The following is a 13,754-nucleotide window of genomic DNA, read 5'->3' as shown; positions in this document are numbered from 1 at the left end:
TTGGCTGTGGTAACTTTATTCAATTAATTAATTACTCGTGACTCCACGTACCGTCAACATCAAGCTCATTAGGGGGCCCCGTCTAGTCAGGGGTGTATCTGTGCTGGTGAGGCGACGCTCGCTGGCGCTTCTTGCGCGGTTTCGCCTCCAATCGCCAAGGCCCTGACTGTATTGGAGCGCAATCTTATCGTCCTGCATTTTTTCACAACTGTGAAATCTGAGCGGTCACGGTAACATTACATGGCGGAGAAACGAAGATAAAGGTGAAATATAAATTCCTTAAGTGCTTTCAAGAATCTGTACCGATTTTTTTATGCCTAAAAATTACTCTGAAAACACTACATTTTTTAATTCTTCTAAAAAAACAGTTTAAAAACATAATCCGCAGACAAGTCTACTTATCGGCTCTCAGCGTGTGTGTGAGCAAATAGGCGGGGCCTTTAAAGACGAATAGAGGCTACGTTGGTGTGGATGGAGCAGCGACAGAATGTATCGTCGGGGGAAAACGGGAGTATCCCGAGAAAACCCCTCCGGCTCACTGTAACGTCCGCCATGTTTCCCGCTTCAGAGAGATCTGAGTTATACACGACGGGGATTCTAACACGGGTCGCATCGTTTGGGAAGCGAGTGATCTTACCAAATACATTGGACTGAAACCGGACAGCTCCAAGATTTTTGTGTGAAAACTTTGCGTTGTTTTCACGACAGCCCGACTGGTGGCAGACGGTATTCTCAGTATGAACAATATAGCTGTTTAATACATTTGACACCAACATCATAACAACGAAAATAACTTTCTTATCTCTTAGAATGTTTTTTTTTTTTTTTTCAAATTATACATAGATGTATTGGGGGGATAAACTTACATTGCTTCAAATTTATTTAGAAATAGTTAATCGTTTGACACCAGATAATATATCATTTAACGATTTAGCTATAAAATATTGTGTAGTCACACATCTTGCCTCTAGATTATTTTTCACACTCTAGCTTGTGTTGTTAGTATAGGGCTTTCGGTATTAATGGTGTATTTGATCTTACCGTTCAACCAACGCAAGCCCCGGTCGCTTTATTGATTTCAGCATCGATAAATCGTCTAAGGTATGACATTGTGAACTGCATTAACTTGAGATAAATATAACTATTTTTTTTTAAATCCTGGTAACGAAATGTTAGAGGGAGTTGGGAGAGAGGGCCATTAATAAAACTAGTTATTTCTTTCAAAATAGTGTCGGACCCAGAGAGCAACTTACACCCTATCTCCTCCCCTCCAACCCCCTCATCCATTCAATCAACTGCTCTTTTCACTCTCACAATCATTGGCGGATTTACAAATGTAAAGGTATAGGCTGTAAAGTTTTTGCCGCCCTTGCCTCTACAATTTTTATGTCCTAGATTATTTTTGAAATTCAACAATTTCATTGAAATTGCACGTAAGATAATTTTTGGGTATATTTTTGAGCTAATCAAAGATCAATCATGTACGATTAATAAGGCGGGGTTATGCATGCTACTTACACAATAATGTACATATGGTAAACGTGAATAAATAATCTATATTGCGCTTACAAACAGTTAAAAATAATCAACTCAGTCAAGTTATTAAAGTTCGTTACAATACCTTTTTGCGCAATTTTTTGTTGGCAAAATCATCGATGATACCGTCGTAAGTAATCTTGTTCATTATATACAAACCATCCAGTTCGCAGACTCAAGCCAGTAGTAGGACTGGCATGAATGGGTTGATAGTGGGAAGAGAGAAATACAAATTCTATAATTTCGCTCTTTTCACTCATTCAAAGTGTGGGCACAGGGCGCAGAGGCCGATTAATGATTGGGGGGCGGCGAACTAGCTGTTTTACTTTAGAATATGGAAGTTTTCTACACGGATTCACGGAACGTACAATGACAAGGGAGAGCGGAAAGTCATCGGCAAAATTTGTTGCAGACTTCTATCTGTAAAACATCAGAAAACAGAAAACCGTCATGCAGAAATCTTTTTGATTTCTATGAGGTAGCAAAAAAAATTTGCCACCCCAAAAATCTGCCGCCCTAGGCTCAAGCCTACTCAGCCTGCTGGTAAATCCGCCACTGCTCACAATATTTATTGATTTGTAAAATCTATTGTAATTGTAAAATATACATCATTCACAAAACTAAAAGAAAACCATTATGGAATTTTTGTTTTAAGTTAGACTTCTCTAGGCGCGATATGGAAAATTGATGAGAGTGAATTTTTACGATGCGCGCGCACCATGCAACGAAATTTTCACAGGAAGATGGCGGACCCACGGGTATGAACATAAACCCATATATAGTCCTTTTCACAATAATAAGGGGACAAACCAAACGTGTTAGTTTGCCAAATGAAAATTTATGATAGTGGTAAACGAAAATAGCCATAGCACAGAGTGATTTCAAGTTTTAAAAAACGCAAGGATGCGGGTTTTATAACAATTTTAATACGCATTTCTCTCCTTGTAGGCTTTATAGCGTAATTTCTTTATTTATTTTTATTTTTTAAATTCCCGAATACTGCATTATAAAAATTATGCTTTAATCAAGTATACCTATACGAATAATTTTTTTTGTTTATTCTATTTCTATATTATTATTAAATACATAGATCAGTCCATTGGATTGATTATTTCATACAAGATAGACATAAATCCTCTATTTTTACATAAAGTAATATTAAATTAATTATGTATGTTAGAAAATGAATTTTCATGAATTCGTATAAAAATATTAAACTTTAAAATAGTACAAATAATATTTAATACTTAATAAATTATAGTCATCTAGCGCGTGTGGAAACTATAGTATGAATTTCAAAAAGGTGGGCAGTATTTTAATAAAATTCCTTGTCAAATTCAAGTCCAAGCCGAGAATTAGTATTTTTTCGAGTATTTTTTTGTATCAAAGACTTCTCATTATATAGTTTAACCTTTCGCTCTGCAAATCGAATGATTCTGTAGTCGACGGAGCTGCTCCGGTAGCGAATTCTAGCGGTGAGTACGAAACTACGTGTGAGTCCCGTTCAGAAATTTATTGATTGATATTGAATACTAGTCCATGTAACTAGAAATATTTATTTATTGTGGTTATTATTGAAATAGATTGTGTTTATAAACTTTTTCAAGTGTATCTGAGTTTAGATTCCCGTATTATTAATTTATTTGCATAATGTGTTGTATATTTATTATTATATTATTATTTTTAAAAATAATTAAAATTAATAAATTAGAATAAAAATTCAGCATATTATTGATTTTCATTACTAATTAAAATTTATCTCGATTATTTTACTAAATTAAATAATTAATAATTGTATCCAAATGTTTATAATATTATCGAATACGAAGTATTTATTTAATTAATTTTGTTACAACAAATTTCATAATAGTTCAGTGTCTGAAATCAAAACGAAGTATAACTTCTAATACACGTCTTTTATTGTTTACAATTTATTAATTTTTGTGATGAAATAACTGGCATATAATTTACAGTTTATTTTACAATGTAAGTAAATACTTTACAAGGTATGTGCATCACTGACGTGCTGACAGCCATTTTTTGTAAATTTTCAGTAGTTATGGACGTGAAATTATATAAATTACTAATGGTTTTCCGATTCATTATATATATATATATCATTGGGAAGGGGGGGGGGGGGGTTATGTTTAGCTCCTGTACCTCTTTCTGCTGAATCCTGGCTTCTCCAACTTCAACTACCTCGCTACACCACCAGATAATTATTTGATCTCGATTAACTGTTCCGGGAAACCTGGAACACAACTACTTAGTGCGGTATTCCAAGACATTAGGGTAAGTTAACGAATAAGCACTACCTTGGAATATAACTGTATCCTAACTCGCAGACCGTATTCCAGAACGTATGCAAACCCAGCCCCTGTTAGGTGACGAAAAAGCAACAGTTTTTATAAACTGTGCCCTGCACGAGGCTAGAATCTTTTACATTCAATGCATTCTTTTGGCAACCATTCAACCATCGATACATTTACTACCCCAAAAATCGTACAGATATCAGCACTATCACACGAATTAAATGGTGTGATTTTAATTTTCTCAAGTAGGCCCTACTTCTAAAGTTACGATTATTTGTTTTTATGGCCATTAAAGTGTACAAAAGGTATTCCGGGATAGTTTCGCTATCAAAAAGTTTCATTTGGCACACCAGCACGCTTGGTAGGTCTCTCGATGTTCACAAAAACGACTAAGTACGAGTCGATGGCACCAAACGCAAGTCCGCCATCTGGATGAAAACAACAAAAAAAGTGAGCTCTGCGCATGCGCTGAATTTGAGCTACAGATCGGCAACGGACAGGACACAAAAATTCATTGCCTAAAAATAAGGCACTGGCCGTGTCCTACCGTGCATTAGGAATACGGTTAGAGTACAGGTGTAGCATTTTCAACACCTAAACCCTTATTTTTGGGTCTTGGAATACCGGCCTTTCGGTCGTCAATGCTATGATATATGCGTGTATTCCGGCGGTCAATGTAAATAGGACATCTTGTTTCCGGCGGCTAAGTCTTGAGGTACGATGACTTCCAGAATTGTAATGCAGAATTCACCCTTTTTTTACAGGCTAAATTTTGTGAACTGTAGTACTTAAAACAAAATATACTTAATTAAAAAGTTATGTTTTGTTACAATATACATGTAAATTGCATGATTTTCTCTTGCGGTGTTTTTTTTATGACAGGTATGGTTTGTTCAGCATTCACGTTTCAGTACTTAAATTTGAGTCTGCAGTTGTTTTAGTTCAATCATTAGTTCAAGGGTTTCTTCGCAATAACTTCATGTGCGTACACATCAGTGCACCCTAATTTTAGGAAGCTGTTTCAAACTGAGTGTTGTGAGTGTGGCATATCAATCAGGCGTCGAAGTATTTCGTTCTTATAATTTTTTTTTTCTCGAAAACGATGGTGAAAAGGATAGTACAAGGCGACCTTTTTCATCACTTATTATTTTTAGATTAATAAATAGCCTTTAAAAACTCATTATTCAACGCCAACAAAAAAAAAATATGGGAATTGAGGGTGTTGCCCTAAATTATTCCTTAAAATAATTTTACTTCATTGCAGTGTTGGTAGAATTTTTTTTTCGATTAGACACTATGCAAACGCTTGGTGTTTCGTCATAAATATTTTTTGTTGTTGTTTTAAAAAAAACTACCGGTTCAGCAGCAACTTCAACCAGTCTTAGAAAACACTTCAGACGATACGTCGTTTGTATGTTTTCAAATTGGTTTTTACGTGATGAATGTGCAGCCCAAATATTTTTTTTTTCTTTGGCAGAACTCAGGCTCACACTGTATGTGTATTTAGTTTAAAATGATAATAAATATTAAATATGTAGTGTACAGTTCCTGTTTGTCGCGTGTGTCGCGCCGTGGCGATTCCAGCGTCGCCGTTCGCCTACGTCGTGCTCAGTAAAGAGGACCACCGCGTTCCCCAGCCTTCGTCGGATAGCGCCGAGTCGAATGGGGCAGGTGTGCATGATTCAGTAGCACCACGTCCGTCGGCCTCGCGGCGGGCGGACAGCTGACCTTACCTCCGTTCCCCCCCCCCCCCCCCTAATTAAGGTCTGTGTAGTCCATAGACGACGGGGAAAGGGTTGAGGGGGGGAAGGGACACGTGACGCACTCGTCGCCCTGGCAACGGACGGCGTCGCCTCGCCAGTTCGTCCACGGCGCTTGCGGCCGGCGGCTGTCATCGTGCGGTGAGCTTGCATTCCATGGGGAGGAAACTGGAATAGGAAATCGTTGCACAGGCTTTTTTTTTATGATGGACCCTTTTTTTTGTTAGTTCGTCATTCGCCATGATACAGGTGACCGCGCTAAATGCAATATCACACAATCACACTAAAGACTTCAACAAGTATAGCATAGCTACTTGTACTTGTAACGAAGTTTCTACATCAATTTTTAAAATTATTCAGTATTATAATAAAAATAATTTGCTTTGAAAATACTCCGCTAAAATAAGTAGGATATTTATTTGACTCGCAAGGGTTGACTTGCTGGCGCCATGTTGTGTTTAGTGGTAAACAACAACTTGCATCTGGTAAATTAGAAATCATTTTGAAATATTTGGTTAGCAAGAAAACGTGAAAAGATAAAAATGTCTGGACGATATGCCTATGAGCGAAAATGTGCAGTAAGATGCTGTCGTTCAAAACCAGAAGAGCAAAGATTTGTTTCTAATGAGTTTAGTGAATATTTTTATAAAATAGTGCATAACCAACTCCGTGTTCATCAGATTATTAATAATAATGTGTACAATACAGCCTCCATTTCTGGCACAACCTATACATCGTCTTCTATTTTCATATTTCCTGTAACTAAAATTGAGTTATTGTCAATAGTTCATAAATCAAAAGGTAAACGTTCATCAGGTTTAGATGCTGTACCTGATTTTATTATTAAAGACTGGTATTGATTATATAGTTGACCCATTGTTATATCTTTATAATGAATCTTTTATGCAAGGTTATTTTCCTACCTTATGGAAGTGTTCAAAAGTTATTCCCTTGCATAAAAAAGGTCTTTGTGACGCCTGTCAGAATTACAGTCCAATATCTCTTCTGTCCTCATTCTCAAAAATATTAGAATTATTAATGTTTAATAGATTAATGTCATTTTTTGAGAAAAATAAAATTTTAGTGGGCAGTCAACATGGATTCAGGCGTTGTAAATCGACGATAACTGCACTTTATGAATTTATCAGCAATATAACTATGGACCTACACAGAAGGAATCATCCTGTTGAGCTATTTTGTGACCTAAGTAAGGCTTGTGATAGTGTTAACCATAAAATATTAATTAAAAAGTTAAGCACATATGGTGTAAGAGATACAGTGCTTAATTGGTTAACATCTCACTTGACTCAGCATTTACAAGTAGTCGTAGTACAACATATAGATCCCTTTAACCAACATAAAATATAATGTTCATTCAGATAGGCAAAACATATCTGTTGGTGTTCCTCAGGGTTCTGTACTAGGACCTTTGCTTTTTCTTATATACGTTAACGATTTGCCAAAAAATGTTGTATTATATGCTGACGACACTAATATATCTATACATGGAGGTAACCCTTTAAGTTTAATTGCAAATATTAAAATTTTAACTAGGGACATCATAGATTGGTTTAAGGCTAATGAATTAATTCTTAATAACACAAAAACAACGTGGCTGCATTTTAAACTTAATAACTTATACAATTTGCAAGACCCAACTGTATCGATTAATGGTTATAATATATCTCAATCAAATTCAACCAAAATACTAGGTAAATATATTGAGAAGAACCCTAGTTGGAAATCTCATATTGCTCATTTAACTAAAAAAATGAGCTCAATATTATTTGCTATGAGAACATTTTCAAAATGGACTAATCTAAATGCTTTAAAAATTATTTACTTTGGTTATGTTGAACCTCACGATATGGAATAATATTTTTGGGTAATTCCACGGACTCATCTAAAATTGTTCAAATACAGAAAATATTTGTACGTATAATAATGCATGTAGATAATAGTACCTCATGCAGACAACTTTTCAAAAGCTTAGGTGTCTTAACATTACCATCGTTATACATTTATGAATTACATATATTTGCTCATTCACAATTGAATGGACTGCAGAATTTCAATTTACATAATTATTCGACTAGATCAAAAAATAATTTTCATATATTACAACATCGTACAAAATGTTTTGCAAATAGTCCGAGATACTCTGCTATATGTTTTTATAATAAACTTCCACCACATTTTTAATCAGAAAACCAACTTTGTGTATTTAAAAAAAAAATACTGAAAGATTTGCTGTTGGAATTCAGATTGTATTCTATTAATTATATTATGGAAGCAAAACTATGCTAAAAATGTATTATTATTATATAATGTACATTATTTGTTTTTTACTATTTAATTATTTACGTTTATGTGTATATGATTGTACTTAAATGTGTATTCATAATGTTTAATATTCTTGACGAGTCCTATACTACATGTACAATATAATTGTATATTTTTGTAGTCGACTTGGGCATTTTAAAAAATAAATAAATAAAATAATAACTTTTCTTCTTCTCGACGCTGAAGAGTGTAAACATTTCTTCATATATTGGTTGATTTTTTGCTCATCATGATATTTAATGTATAAAATTCACTTGTCCAATATATTTGTAGAACATTGTACTCTGAAATGATCTGGCGAATGTAATAAACTAATTAGTAGAGTAAATTATGTTGTTTGACTCAGGTAAACTAGTAATACATATAAATAGCCTATTCAGGTTACCTTTGCATGAAATATATTCTGCATTTCAAAATAATCTGGCCCAAGTAGGTCATACCCTGACTTTGGAGCTTTCAGTATACCCTGTGACAGTTATGGCACTACAGCACCACAAAAGTGAGTGGGTGAAACCCTAACAACTGGAAAAATTACCTTGGTACATATTTACACTATTATACAGCATTAATTTGTTGTAACAGTGTTGTTTTTGATTGTTGAAATATAATTTTAACATTAATTTTGTAAATATAGGAAAACAAGACAACTATATTTACAAATTTTATTGGCACCAGTAAACATGGGTTTAGGTTTTGTGTCTTGTGAACAGTGAACCTTTTAATTTGTTATCTTGAATGAAATTTAAATATATTGGTATAACATGTCTGAAGGTACATTTTTTTATTTACAGCAAATTCAATTTCCTCTTTCCTTTTTTCAGAAAGTATGGCACATAAATAAGACATTCATTAATTCATTCATTGAAATAGGTTTCATATCAAACATCAGAGTGATCATGGTTAACTGTTTTTGCCAACTTTTGGACAGTTGTTTTGACAGCTTGATCTACTAGGGCTCCCAGAAGCCAGATTTTTGCAAAACAGAGTACACAGCATTATTGATCCATCTGGATAAATGTATGCTCATGACTTAGACAAAAACTGCTATATTTAATTATTCTGCTTTAGTTTTATATATTCTGATTAAAAACCTGAATAGTTCAACAAATATTAACAGTGTTGATTATGGGTCAATGTTAGCCTACATTATATCCCAACCTTCAAGATGCTTCTTATTCTGCAAAAAAATATTCTGAGAAGTGGCGACTGGCAATGCAGTGCAACAGCGCAATTTCACTGAGTAGTTAGTAAAGTATAAACATGTTCTCGCTTCTCAATATGTTAATGTATAGTCTGTATGGCTATACTGCTGCTCCGCCTGAAAGATAGTTTACCTACCTAGCTACTGCTGCCTTGTGAGGACCTGCCAAGCAGGGGTTTGGTCGGGCTTGCAGTGTGCAGAAAGATGTCATGGTCTGTAGGAATGCCACATAGTTTGTGGTGAAACTCTCCCTCCCACCTCCTTGCGAAGCCAGCTGTATGCGCTGGCCAACATTTAAGGCCCATTCTATAAGTGAGAATCTATTACAAAATGCAATTTTGGCCTATTTGTGTACCATGTAATTCAGCATTTTGAGGTAATATGTTATTAATGTTTAACTGTGTATAAAACCACTGAAGGGGGGGGGTTGAAACTGTAAAACCAGTTTTGGTAAAATTGGTTTTAATGGTAACAAAGTAGGATTTAGTCAGGCCTACAGGAGAAAAAAAACTTTAGTAACGAACATGATAACTAGATTCATTTCATAACAGAACATTCCTGACCTATGTGTTAAAAAGTGTAATTAAATGTATTCACACCTGGGTTAGAGGCCTGTATGTTTTTAAAATATAGGTACGTTTTATACATGCGCATGGTAACTTAAACCAAACAAAATGCTCACGAAAGTGATTCCATTCTGGCAATATATTTATTATGGTTAACATGACAGATGTCGGGGTTTCATATGGTACGAACCAGATAATATCAGGCACCTTAACAAGAATATTAGCCTTTCTTTGCAATTTAAAGCTTAAAGAAGGTTAAGTATTTAACGAGTGTAACTTTTAGAAATAAACATGCAGAGATGCAATAGGTCCGAGTTACGCCTGTTTCGATTTAGTACGTAATGATTTGCCGATAAAATTCATTACAAGTGTTTTATAAGGCAATATCAAAGTAATTGACCAATTTAGTTTAGAAAATAATATAAAGTAACAACCTTTGTGAAGAATGTATTGCTTTTCTGCATCTTTGTTTACAAATAAATCGTTAATTTTCTGTATGGCGGGAAAAGCAAGCACGTGGCAGCTAAAAAAAAGGGCTCCTAATGAGCATGCGCCGCACGCTCGTTAGTTCAGGTTTCACCACGACACACATGGTATCGCTGCGGTTGCTCCATAGCAGTCTGCTTATTGTGACACGCATTTAACATGGAAGTTACCACTCTTTCCGTAGGAGTAATGCTCGTTGTTGCATTCTCACAGTAATGACAGGGAACATTTCGCGGACTGGTTTGGCGACAGCCATCACATGTTTGCGCTTGACATCTGCAGGATGCGAGCCCAGTTGTCACCCGCCTAGTCAGGCGCGTGTCTGTGTTGAGGCATTTTCCGGTCCCCGCGTTAATCAATCAATTCGTGACATGTGGACAGTTTTTATCTCATTGATACGTGGAGTTTATCAGGCCTTGAATGTGTGAGTTAAGGTGGACCGCATACATTATGGCTATGAAATAAATTAATTTAATTTACTTTTTATTATTATTAAAAAAATACTAATACAGTTACGCCCTAGGAGGGAAAGAACTGAGTTCGTAATGTATAGACCAATTAGGTTTTATTACAGTCTTATTATTTACTAATATTTACATTACTAATAAATAATTGTACTTCAAAATGTATGATCACCAATCACTGTTACTTGAAAATGTTTATTCGCAGGTCACTCAAATGTCTGTCAAGTTAAATATTTCGCACTCCTCACTTGGGGCTAGGCTCAACAGCAGTTCACCCCTTACCACGCGCCTGTCCACACACACAGTTTCGCGCCACTCAAGTCACACTCTCTCGATGGGGTCTCTCACCCTCTTCGCCGATGTCGCACTTCCCTATCACTCGCGGAACTCTCAGAACTCTCGGAACTCGCCTGGAACTCGTCGCGGGACTCATCGCGGAGGCTGGTGTCGCTACTTAAGTACCTGGGGCGCCCCTCTCGAACCGACGAGAGCAGCCACGACGAGTCGCGTCATCCCGGGCCGACCCGACACGCGAAACATCGAGAAAGAAGGTGTTTATTCGCGCCACTCCGCGTGGCGGCCCGCGGAATTCCCAAGGCCGCTCAGCGATAGATACCAGCGCCGAGCAAGGGCGATGCACTGTGTGCATAGGGGGAAGGGGGGTAGCGCCTTGTAATACGGCTAGGTGCGCGTGGCATGCCTTAAGTCAGTGGACGGCGCGTGACTACAGTGGCCGTGCAGGGCCGCCAATTAGCTCCAAACCTGGTATCGTGGTCTGGTCTCTCGCGTTCGTAACAATGCATTAATGTTATAGTTATAGATTAAGGTTATTACCACACAAAAAAATAGTTTATTTACAATAAAAATGTGTACTTGTACAGTAGAAGTAAGACTTAATTGGAGTAGTAAAACATTAACTTTAACTTTGATTGCAAATAATTAATATCAATAAAATAATAAAAGGTACTGGAGTGATGTTATAAATATGGTCGGTAAAGTATTAATTTAATCAAAATAAAAAAAATTAAATTAATAGTCACTATTCTAAATTAATATAATCAAGTGTATACAATTATATTTAATTTAGTAAAACAATCAAGATGAATTTTAATTAATAATGAATATCAATAAATATGCTAAATATTTATTATAATTTATTAATATTAATTATTTTGAAATAAATTTTTTATAATTTATGATAAAAAAATTCTACACATGGGAACACTAATATTCACAATAAATAAATATTTTAATGAAATGGACCAGTATTCAATATTGATCACTAAAATATAAGATTTAAAAGCAAATATATAATAATCAGTTTATAGCTTTTTTTTTTTTCATCATGTGAAATTTTCGTTGTATGCTGCACGCGCGTCGTAAAGATTCACTGTTGTAATTTTTTCGAAAAGCAAATAAAGAAGAATAACTTCAAAATAAAATAAAAATAGGTGTATCTCAGGAACAGACAAATGTGACAGAAAGGGTTAATATGTACATATGTGACCATGCAGGCATAACTACATGGGCACTGCTTGAAGCCGCTTTCGTCAATCTGACGGTCTGCGCCATTCTTCCGGGACACCCAGAACATTGGATGAAGTGTAGTGTGTAACCATGGTGCTGCCATCTGTGATGAATGGTGAAAACCAAAGTGCACAAAGTCAAAGGTAATCTTTATAGTATTAACTGTTAAGTGCTTTCTAACAAGATGGGCAATGCGTTAGTAAAATTCGTTTTATAAAAACGGGTCCAAAGCCGGGGTTTAGTATTTAGTCGAGGCTTTTCCGCTTATATCGAAGCCGTTTCATTATATCGTTTAAAATTTCTGTCTGCAAATCGAATGATTCGATAGACAACGTAGCTAGCTGCTTCGGCGGCGGGTGCTGAAACTACTTGTGATTCGCGGCCAGAATACCTGCATACCTTTATCACGCTCTGTATTATTTTTAATACGTAATTCTGCATCAAATTTCGTGTACACATTAATGTGCTCGTTACCGAGGTTATATGTTACACATCTCTGGAGAGTACTGAAAGACTCGCTCACATTTTTAAAAGTGATTTTCAATTACAGAAATCCTGATTCATAGTTGCTAAACCTTCATCAGACATGGTTAAGCACCATTTCAGCAATGTTCTGGGTGTTACTGCATGGCGATAGTGTCGTACTAGATCGTTTCATCTGACAATTCCACGTCAAGGTGAACAAGGAAGTCAACATTACACTATTGTAATTCTAGATTGTGAGCGTGAAAGATAGTGGACGGTATAAATTTTTGTGCCCATTATTTTGGAGTGGCAAGGCCAATTCTGCACTTAAAAAATTATTTACTGAAATCAGCAAGTATTTAAATGCACGTGGAAATAAGAAATAAAATATTTGTATTAAACCTTGCTGAGAGATTTTTTTTTTTTTCAGCTACTCTGGACTCGTGCAAGAGTGACTTGTATGCCAAAGACGTCTGTGTGTAGGGGCCTACTGGGATTAAGGCACGTCTCCACCCGTCGTTTTATGTTATCACAATTTGTCATTTTATTTATTTTTATTACTTGTAATTCTACGGATTTTTATTTGTATACGATCATTGCAAATTAATTCTTGTTAATATTTTGCCAAATTCAGAACAATACTCACAGTTAAAAATTTCCCTGACTAATTGCGGTGTAGTCACTCCGTAATAGCTTATTTTGTTTTATTTTTTTTCCTTCAACTGGGTAAAGCAGACAACTGTAACAACTTTTTCCTGTAATAATCATGGGGTGGGTGTCTGTTGTGAAGTAGAATCCAATGGTTAGTAGTTGGGTAGCAAAACAAATAGTAGCTGTATAACGTCTAATAGGTATACTATAAACAAAAATAACAAGAAATTAGCGCTAGACTTCATTATAACCAAAAATTTGTTTTGCTATGCAGAGAGGAAAGAGGGATGAGGGGCCATTCTCATTTTAACTTCAAGTATGAACGTGGCAAAGATTGTAACTTATTTCCTCCATGGTTATAATTCTTCAGAAAAGAAATGGATTTAGTAACAAAAATACATGACAAAAAGGAACTTAATTAGCAAATTTTAAGATATAATTTT

At 35.5% G+C, this 13,754-nt stretch overlaps 1 protein-coding gene across 8 annotated transcripts in view; it reads left to right on the top strand.

The window, feature by feature from the left end:
* The window catches only part of LOC134528119 (nucleoside diphosphate kinase homolog 5-like), a 233,627-nt gene that overhangs the window by 209,289 nt on the left and 10,584 nt on the right, over positions 1-13,754 (top strand). For 2 of the 8 annotated variants that reach the window (XM_063361401.1, XM_063361403.1), the window contains exon 2: positions 12,183-12,338. The exons of 5 other annotated variants lie outside the window; for them this stretch is intronic. The gene's annotated coding sequence lies outside the window, so the exon portion shown is untranslated. Of the gene's footprint in view, positions 1-12,182; positions 12,339-13,090; positions 13,162-13,754 lie in introns of all 8 variants that reach the window. One more of the 8 variants, XM_063361405.1, reaches the window with a different exon arrangement.

The sequence above is a fragment of the Bacillus rossius genome, chromosome 1 (genome assembly GCF_032445375.1).
Source record: "Bacillus rossius redtenbacheri isolate Brsri chromosome 1, Brsri_v3, whole genome shotgun sequence".
Taxonomy (NCBI): domain Eukaryota; kingdom Metazoa; phylum Arthropoda; class Insecta; order Phasmatodea; family Bacillidae; genus Bacillus; species Bacillus rossius.
This window is presented reverse-complemented; position numbering and strand designations above follow the sequence as displayed.